Genomic DNA, 10,000 nt, shown 5'->3' with positions numbered 1-10,000 from the left:
ATACATATATATATATACATATATATATATTATATATAATATATATATATATACATATATATATATATATATATATATATTCAAAACATGCCGTACAAGTGTTACAAAATAAGGAGTCTTATATATATATATATATATATATATATATATATATATATATATATATATATATAATATATATATATATATATATATATATATACACGCACACACACACGCACGCGCACACATATACGCACACACACGCGCATATATATGTTATAAACAGGGTGGGGCAAAGACATATAACAATATATTACAGAACAAATACAAATCAGACCAACCCACCCCTACAGGGGTGCGAAAATGCCACCTGGATAGAATAAAGACGGCCCACGACTTTGGTTATTCTCACCTCCGGTTACTTTCAAGAAGCTGTTTGTTTTGAGCATATTTGGTCTTAGCTGATCCGTAAATGACCCCATGTCCTTTACATCCGTGATTCCTCGGCTGGATGAAGCTAACTATCGTGATTTTAATAATCATCTACCATCAAAGGTGACCTAGTATTTGTCCTCTACATCACCGCTTCAATGATCGCATGCGATCGCCTTCTTTTGGAATCAACATTTCAGTAAATATAATGGTTTATCCTTTCAAAATATCATAAAGTCCAGATATTTCGATCACCGCTTACGGCATATCCGCAGCAGAAGAAAACAAAGTTCTCTCATCATAAGTGCCACGAGAATTTCCAGTGTCCACCGATAACCGAAAAAGTGAGGATCCTCCTCTTCTGGCACCAGGATGGTTAGAGACTATGGGCATTAGTGCCAACCAATAGCATTGGAACGATCAGGTGAAGGCTATGAAACTCTGTCTCCCCACCTAATCTTCGCGCCTGAAAACCAAACACACGCTTCCATATGCCATCATGGTAAATGACGTATACAACCTTCCATCTACTGGCCAGGTTGCTCTTTAAGGAGCATATGAAAACTTCTCTGTTTTAAGAAAAACATAAGTGTGTCAGCTTTCGCCTCACCCTTTCCTGAATAAATTCCACAGATAAAGAGGAACTCCTTTTGTGACAGATTTCCTTTGAGCTATTCCTTTGCGTCAAACTGCTTGACCGATGTTCAGTACATCCATTTGGCTTGCAAATCTAGCGAAGGCAGAGTTTCTGTTGTCGCTGGTAGAGATGCAACATAGGTTCATGTGATCTCTTGTCAAATAGTGACCGTTTCATTGTCATTTTCTTTTTCGCTATAGTTTTGTAAAGGCGTCTCCACACTTTCAAACATTTTCGAGGTATCATTCGAAGACGACCGTCTTTGTGGCTATTGTCTCCTCCCGCTACCATAGAGGTGACCATATTAAACCACTAATAAATGAGACGAAGTCGATCTTTCCATAAAATGTGCGCACACTGATAATGTTTATGGGAACGGGGCTTAGTGGTTAGGGAATTCAGCTCATGATCGTAAGGTTGTGAGTTCGATTCATGGCGATGCTTTGATTCCTTGAAAGAGACACTTTACTTTATGTCGCTCAAGTACACTCAGGTGGTACAAAATAGGTTAAGGGTACGCGTGTCTGTGGAGTACTCGGCTACGTACGTGTTTATTTTATGAGCAGGTTGTTCGGTTGATCAGATAAACTGGAAGCCTCGTCATCGTAGCCGAAGGAGTGCCAGTTTCTGAAGGTTCAAATACTTTTGTGCCATGGGGCATGTTGCAAAATGTTCCGAAGCCCATTGCTGGTAAAAGAAAAGAAAAATAAGGTTTTAGAAGATCACTCTCACAACACGTTGATCTACATCAATGACATCATCATCAACAACAATGACGACAATAATAATAACAATAATAATAATAATAATAATAATAATAATAATGATGATGATGATGATGATGGTTTCAGATTTTTCCATGAGGGTATCAGTTTGGCGAGGTGGGGATGTGTCGATTACATTGACCCTATTGTTTAACTGATACTTATTTTACCGGTCCCGAAAGATTGAAAGACAAAGTCAACCTCGGACGAATAATAATAATAATGATAATAATAATTAATGATAATAATAATAATAATAATAATAATAATGGCTTCAAAATTTATATATATAATTTATATATATAGCATTCATACAAATGTGCATGAATATATATATATATATATATATATATATATATATATATATATATATATATATATATGTATATATGTATATATATATGATATATGTATATATATACATGTATGTATGCCTGTATATATATATATATATATATATATATATATATATATATACCAGCGTAAGCACATAAATGCGAAACAAGGTGGAAATAGTACTCGAATACAAGAGGTCGAACGGGAACGTGAAACTCCGAGTAACAGTTTTTGCGATCTTTTTGCTACATACACACACACACACACACACACATATATATATATATACATGTTCTCTATCTATATGTGTTTATGTAATAATGCACAGAAACAGTTGTAGTAATTTGGATTAAAGCTTGTTCATTACATCTTGTATTAAAATTATATATATACATACATGCATACATATATATATATATATATAGCACTTATACATATATTCTTATAGAGATATACATACATCCATACGCGCATACACACACTCACACAAATACACGGACATGCACGTATGCGTGTGTGTGCGTGTGCGTGTGCGTGTGTGTCTAGCGACTGTTTACCTTCTGATTTCAGCTCCCGCAAAGGTCAACCACTTCGCCTTTCATCCTTCCCAGATCAATAAAATATAACTGATACCAATATAACTAATTAGGTTGAGTGTTATTCGGGTCTATATCAGATCGAAGACCTGATATAATAATAATAACAATGATAATAATAATAATAATAATAATAATAATAATCATAATAATAATCATAATAATAATAATAATAATAATAATAATGATGATGATTATCATCATCATCATCATCATCATCATTATTATTATTGCTGTTGTTATGCCTTCAGGGTTACCATACAGAAATCACAATACATTCTCATTCTCTCTCTCTCTCTCTCTCTCTCTCACACACACACACACACACACACCACGTGTAAAATGCATGTCGTCGTTTGAAATATCTATAATGCTATTCAATTACCTGTGGTACAAAGCACAGGGCATCATTCCTTTTCATGATGGCGTGTCAGAGAGACTCTTCGGTTTCAATTTAAATATTAGTTGAAAATCTTGGAGAGAGTTGTCCCCTGAGGCCAGAAAGTTCCAGGGGGTGGATTTAAGTCCATTATATCGTCCCCACTGCTCAACTCGCACTTGTTTTATCTATCCCAAAAGGGTGGAAGGCAAAGTCGAACTCGGTGCATTTGAACTCAGAGCATAAAGACAGACGGAATACCGCTAAGCATTTCACCCGGCGTGCTAAGGATTCTGCCAGCTCAACATTTTTCTTCCTCTAAAAATATTAATCTCTCTTAAACGATGCCATCACAAACACACACACGTTCATAGTTTCGCAAACATAAGAATACATATCCCACATTATATTTCAAGAGCAGAAAAAGCATCAAGTGAGCCGTAGACTTAATCTTTATCTCAATCTAAAACCACTACCTGACCCTTAGATGCTTTAGGTGTCGTCCACACTGTTGTAAGAATTTGGATCAAAGTGCCAGTCTTAGAATCACCTATGAATCTCGATCAGTTATGAATAAACTTCAAACTCACAGACTGGCACGCCAAGGAAAAGAAAAGGGAGCTTGAAATATGTTAGCAGTTCAGTCCACCTGTTGTAGTTCAGCCCGTAATATCTCACTGAAGATTTCCCATGCCTACTTCAAAGTCTACCTTGTTCTCCCTATCCACAGCTCTCACAAGCTCTCCCAAAGATTATGGCCCGCTACCTTTTTCGTCCCAAGTTCGTCATATCATTTCATTTTCTTAATGACCAGCAACAAAGCGCACGGCTGCTGATGATGTGTCCAGTAAGAACTGAAACGTGTGTACAAGTGTTCTCTCTTTCTTTTCTCCCCACGAATATGTACATAAGGGTTGACGGCATTCTTTATTGCGTCATTTACATTCGTTTCAGGCGGTGAGCTGGCAGAGTCATTACTGCGCCGGACCAAATGCTTAGCAGCATTTCTTCCGACTTTCTGTTCTGAGTTCAGATTCTATGAGGTCGACTTTGCCCTTCATCCTTTCAGGTTCAAGCACTAGGGTCGATGTAATTGACCCCCCCCCACTCAAATGTCAGGTCTTTTGCTTATAGTCTTAGTGGTTAGGAAATTTGGCTCATGATCGTAAGGTCGTGAGTTCGATTCCCGCCGACGCTTTGAGTACTTGAGCAAGACACTTTATGTCACTTTACTCAAGTACGCTCAGATGGTAAAAATAGGTTAAGGGTACGCGTGTCTGTGGAGTACTCAGCCACTTACACGTTATTTTCATGACCAGGCTGTTCCGTTGATCGGATAAACTGGAACCCTCGTCGTAGTAGTAGACGGAATGCCAATTTCTAAGGGCTCGAATACTTTTGTGCCACAGGCCAATGGGGCAAAGCTGAAAATGTTCCGAAGCCCATTGCTGGTAAGTACACAGAATTATTTACATTCGTCGTCACACACAGCGTTGGCGATTTGAATCGTACAATAATACATTATAACATAAAGATACAGAAATAATTTATTCTCAAATGCATGATAATGCTAATACAATAACATGAACAGGATAAATTATCCATATATTGCAGAAAAAAACGTTACCGGCCAGCCATGAGACTCGAACTTACATCCCTGTGATTACGCGTCAAGTGTTTTAACCATAACATAACATTATACATCGTGTTTTGGACAACCTGGCTCACTGACTGAAATCTGGTCACGCTAATGAAAGCCACGGAGCAGTATGGTACCGAGGACTAGCAGTCTCAATACTATTATCATTAGCGAAGAAAAGAAATCCTGTAAAATGATTCCAACCAAATTCTTCAACTCTGGTTCGGCAACGTCTTGCTGTTTGTTTGCTTGATTATTCTTTTGCTTGTTTCAGTAATTTTGACTCCGGCCATGCTGGAGCACCGCTTTTAGTCGAACAAGTCGACCTCAGCACCTATTCTTTGTAAGCCTAGTACTTATTTTATCGGTGTCTTGCCGAACTGCTAAGTGACTGGTGCGTTAGCACACCAACGTCGGCTGTCATGCGATGGTGGGGGGACAAGCACAGACACACAAATACATACATACAAACATACATACATACATATATATATATATATATATATATATATATACACGACAAGCTTCCGTCAGTTTTCGTCTACCAAATCCACTCACAAGGCTTTGGTCGGCCCGAAGCTATAGTAGAAAACGCTTGCCCAATATTCCACGCAGTGGGACTGAACCCGGATCCATGTGGTTTGGGAAGCAAGCTTCTTACCACACAGCCACGCCATGCCAACACAGCCACGCCATGCCTACACAGCCACGCCTGCACCTACACAGCTACGCCTGAGCTTATTCGATTACATTTCCTTTTTATTATTTGCTTTGCAAGTTTCTTTATGGAGGGACGAGGACACGTCACTGATGAGGTCGTAAATGACGGCGAAATGACTCTAACAATCTAATTGTTCGAACATTGATCAGAGAATCGATCAGTTAGCCTATTAGTCGACGAGAGATAATAACAAGAAAGTGAAATAGAAACTGTGCGTGTTTCTCATTGGCAAAATGACCCTACCAAAATACAACAACATTTAATTGCACCAGCTTTTCAAATATTTTGGTGTTGTTGTTCAACACCAGGTTAGCTCTGATCGAGATGAAATAGAATAATCATCAAAGGCGTTCCAGTCATGACCTTCACGTCTTTTTTTATTTAGGACTATCTTGTTCAGTGGATCCTCTCATTCATCAGTCGAGGTAGTCTTTGCTGCTATTTCTAGCAAGTTGAAGGATCACAAGAAAATCAGTTGTTGTTATTGATCGGATAAATCAATCAATGTAAACGTTCCAACCGTAACCATCCAGTCATTTTAAATCATTTTCTTTTGCGTATCTATAAAATAGCATCGTTTACTTTGTCCATGTTCATTTTTTAAAGTTGGGAAAATGTGATGTGTAGGGAATTTGACTGCTATTTTTAGCAGGTTTACCCACCACATTGAGATTTCTTCGCCGACTCACCACGTTGTGTTAGGTTCCGGATGTCTATATTGCTGTTGTTATTGTTGTCGTTGTTTTACTCCAGGTCAGTCCTTCTCCAACACTGACCTATGAATAAAAAAGTTCAAATCACGTGACTCTGACCAATTTATCCATTCATTCAGACCCAGAAATATTTATTTGATGTGTCCTACGTTCAAATCAAACTGCGCCATTTTCCTTTGGTTTCCATTTCTTTTTTTTTCTTTCTCCATTTCTTTTTCCTTATTTATTTTTTTTTTTTGTTAAAACGGAGTAGTTTAATTTAAATTTGAAGAGGTTCAATTTAACTATCATTTTTAGTCAATCGAACAGATCCAGGATAGATTCCAAGATTCACTCGTTAGGTCCTCGTTATGTTATGCTGTATATAGAAAGTATCAATGAAAGGGAATGAAGCACCACGAGATAATTAAATTACAATTACGAAAAGAAAAGAAAAGAAATAAACAAACGTTGCTATGGAAATTAATATAATAATTAATACGGTGGTGACTGTGAAAACTGAAAAAAAAAAAGAAAACAAAAAAAAAAGAAAATAGGTCGCAGTTGGATTATAGCTTAAGGATTTATTTAGAGAGAAAGATTCAGTTTTCTCCAAAGTCTAACACAATCTTGTATTAATTAAATAGGTTCATCAGTAATTAAAAAGCCATAAAAAAAATAGCAGAACATGACATATCTTTTGCTGTTTGAGTTTGTTCTTTGTTGTTATTGCTATTGTTGTTGTTGTTGTTGTTGTGATTTGTTTGCGCTGTTTTTCTGGGTTTTTTTGTTCTTTCTTTTTCCGTGTAAAACATAAATGTACAAAACCCACACCAGGTTCTTACAATTTCGTTAGTAACGTGAAAAAGAAAGAATTTCATTTCAGACACAAAAATGTAGTCAATATATTACCTAAATAAATAAATAAATTGAATAATTTAATTAATTAATTAATAGTACAGCAAAATATGGTTGTATACAAATGGATGCCATTTATTATTTACAAATCATACATACATATATACATGCACACATACATACATACATACATACATACATACATACATACATACATACATACATACATACATACATAAATACATACATACATACATACATACATACTGCTGAGGCGATTTTTCTTCCCCCTCTGATATATATTGTTATTTTTTTAACATGGCATGTCCAAACAGATGTTATTATAGGACGAATACTGTCATAACTGGCCATTGGTTAACGATGTTTAAACGTTAAGAGTGATACATAGACGGCTACAACATATATATAAATACACATACATACATACATACATACATACATACATACATACATACATACATACATACATACATACATACATACATACATACATACATACATACATACATACATACATACATACATACATACATACATACATACATACATACATACATACATGAAGTCGTGTGGCCTAGTGGTTAGCATGTTGCAGTCACGATTGCTAGATTTAAGGCTCGATTCTCGGACAGAGTGGAGCGTTGCGTTCGTGAGCAAAACACTTCATTTTACGTTATCCCAGTCCACTCGGCTGTAAATAGATAACCCTGCGACGGGCTAGCCTTCCAGATAGGAGAGGATGTTGGTCTGCTCCCCAATCTAGTGGGGTGGCATCAATCGATACCTTGATGTGTGTGTGTGTGTGAAGACCGTGGAGTATCAGAAATTGCTAGAATGTCGAAAAAAATCCCAAGTGGTGTTTCGGTACGCTTCTTTACAATCTGAGTTCAAATCACGCCCAGGTTAACTCAACCTTTCAGCTTTTAAAATTGAATGAATTAAAGTACTAGCCAAGTACCGGATTAAACCTTCCCTCAAGATTATTGGCTCTGCGCCTAAATCAGAAACAACATATATATAGATGGGTATATATTTTATACGTGTATTTATATATACATAATGTTTGGCGGAAGCGTTTGGTCGACTAAATTAATGCCCGCTACTTGACTTCCAAAAGGTTGATATTGGCTGGATTTGAACGCAGAGTGTGAAAAGCTGGTCAAATACCGCTAAACATGTTTTTCAATGCGCAAACAATTTCGCCAACCCGCCATCATTGTTAATAACGGTTTAAAATTATGACACAACGCCAGCAATTTCGGGGGGGGGGGATAAGTCTATGAAATCGATCCCCCAGTGAATAACTGGTACTTCTTTTATCGATCCTGAAAGGATGAAAGGCTAAGCTGACCCCGGCGGAATTTGAACTTAGAACGTAAATGCCGCTAAACGTTTTGTCCGGCATGATAACGATTCGACCAGCTCTCTGCCTTTACCAGCACTCCTAATAATTATTTCATATTTTTGCCACAAGGGCAGCTTGGGAGAGGTGGCGATGAGTCGATTACATCGACCCCAGTTTTGGTACTTATTTTATCGACTCCGAATTAATGAAAGGCAAAGTCGACCTCCCAGCACTCCTAATAATAATAGTATTATAGAATAGTAATATTGAATTAGTCTGTGGCTTTCATGCTTTCTAATGAGATAATAAGAGGCAAGAACGTGCGGTTAAATGGTTTGCTTTGCTGCCACGTTCTCCACGGTTCGATCCCGTACTTTCGTCACGTGTTGTATCTCATAAGCCTTCTCGGTTTGACCCCAAGCCTTGTAAGTAAAATTATGAAGGCAAAAATTACCCGGATGCCAATCGGATTAGCTACAACTCATATTGTATAGTGGATAAATCTGTCGCGTGTCATGATATCATGTGTCCTCAAGTACCTCTGGTTGAATCTATTCTGTTGGAGTGGGGGGTGTGCAGATTTAGTAGATTTGCTAGGTTTAATGCCATAACCTGATCTCTAGATGCTTTTTGTAGAGTCCATTTTAAGCTCCGTTTCTCTACACGAAAAACATATGTGGGGTTTTCTTCTATTCTATTTGTCTCTAAGCCAGTAATTCTCAGCCTTTTTTTAAACATCCGAACAAGATCAAAAACTTGGATCATTTTAGTGGAGGGGGACACAAAAAAAGATGAAACGCTAGTCAATTAATGAAAGATAATTTATAATTTTCTTATTTATAAAAATATTTATTGAGGGAAACCCGTCGAGGACGTTTGAAGGCGGCATGACGCCTTGGGAGCCTTGATTCTGAATCGCTGCTCTACAATACCTGCATGTGCGCGCGTACTCAGCACACAGAAAGAACTCGTATTAGCACAAAAATTAATGTGCGCATGAAAGGTTAGTTGCCTAAAATAATATAGTAATAAATCATTCTATTTATTTGTGCTCACGTACTGTCAAAATATTTCCCAACAAAAAAATATTTGCATTTATTCCATACTCAATTCTAAAAGGAATATTCTTTCCTACTCTAGGTACAAAGCCCGAAATTTTGGAGGGTGGAGCGGGGCAGTCGATTAGATTGATCCCAGTACGCAAATGGTACTTAATTCATGGAACCCGCAAAGATGAAAGGCAAAGTTGACCTCGGCGGAATTTCAACTCAGAACGTAAAAACAGTCGAAATACCTATTTTCTTTACTACCCACGACGGGCTAAACACAGAGAGGACAAACAAGGACAGACAAGCGTAACTGGTACTTATTTAATCGACCCTGAAGATATGAAGGACAAAGTGGACCTAGGCGGAAAATTGAATTCAGAACATAACGGCAGACGAAATACCTATTTCTTTACTACCCACAAAGGGCTAAACACAGAGAGGACAAACAAGGACAGACGAACGGATTAAGTCGATTATATCGACCCCAGTACGTAACAGGTACTTATTTAATCGACTCCGAAAGGATGAAAGGCAAAGTCGACCTCGGCA

The 10,000-nt window shown here is 37.4% G+C and overlaps 2 long non-coding RNA genes across 2 annotated transcripts in view; both read right to left on the bottom strand.

Annotated features, from left to right (window-relative positions):
* The window catches only part of LOC118765911, a 3,586-nt gene extending 650 nt beyond the window's left edge, over positions 1-2,936 (bottom strand). Inside the window, exon 1 of the long non-coding RNA XR_005001827.1 lies at positions 2,658-2,936. This is a non-coding gene — a long non-coding RNA (uncharacterized LOC118765911). The remainder of the gene's footprint in view (positions 1-2,657) is intronic.
* Positions 2,937-8,935: 5,999 nt separating this feature from the next.
* Positions 8,936-10,000, bottom strand: part of LOC118765912 — a 4,644-nt gene continuing 3,579 nt past the window's right edge. The window contains exon 2 of the long non-coding RNA XR_005001828.1: positions 8,936-9,088. This is a non-coding gene — a long non-coding RNA (uncharacterized LOC118765912). The remainder of the gene's footprint in view (positions 9,089-10,000) is intronic.

Source organism: Octopus sinensis, linkage group LG14 (genome assembly GCF_006345805.1).
Source record: "Octopus sinensis linkage group LG14, ASM634580v1, whole genome shotgun sequence".
NCBI lineage: Eukaryota > Metazoa > Mollusca > Cephalopoda > Octopoda > Octopodidae > Octopus > Octopus sinensis.
Note: the sequence above shows the minus strand (reverse complement) of the source record. Positions and strands in the feature narration are given on the sequence as shown.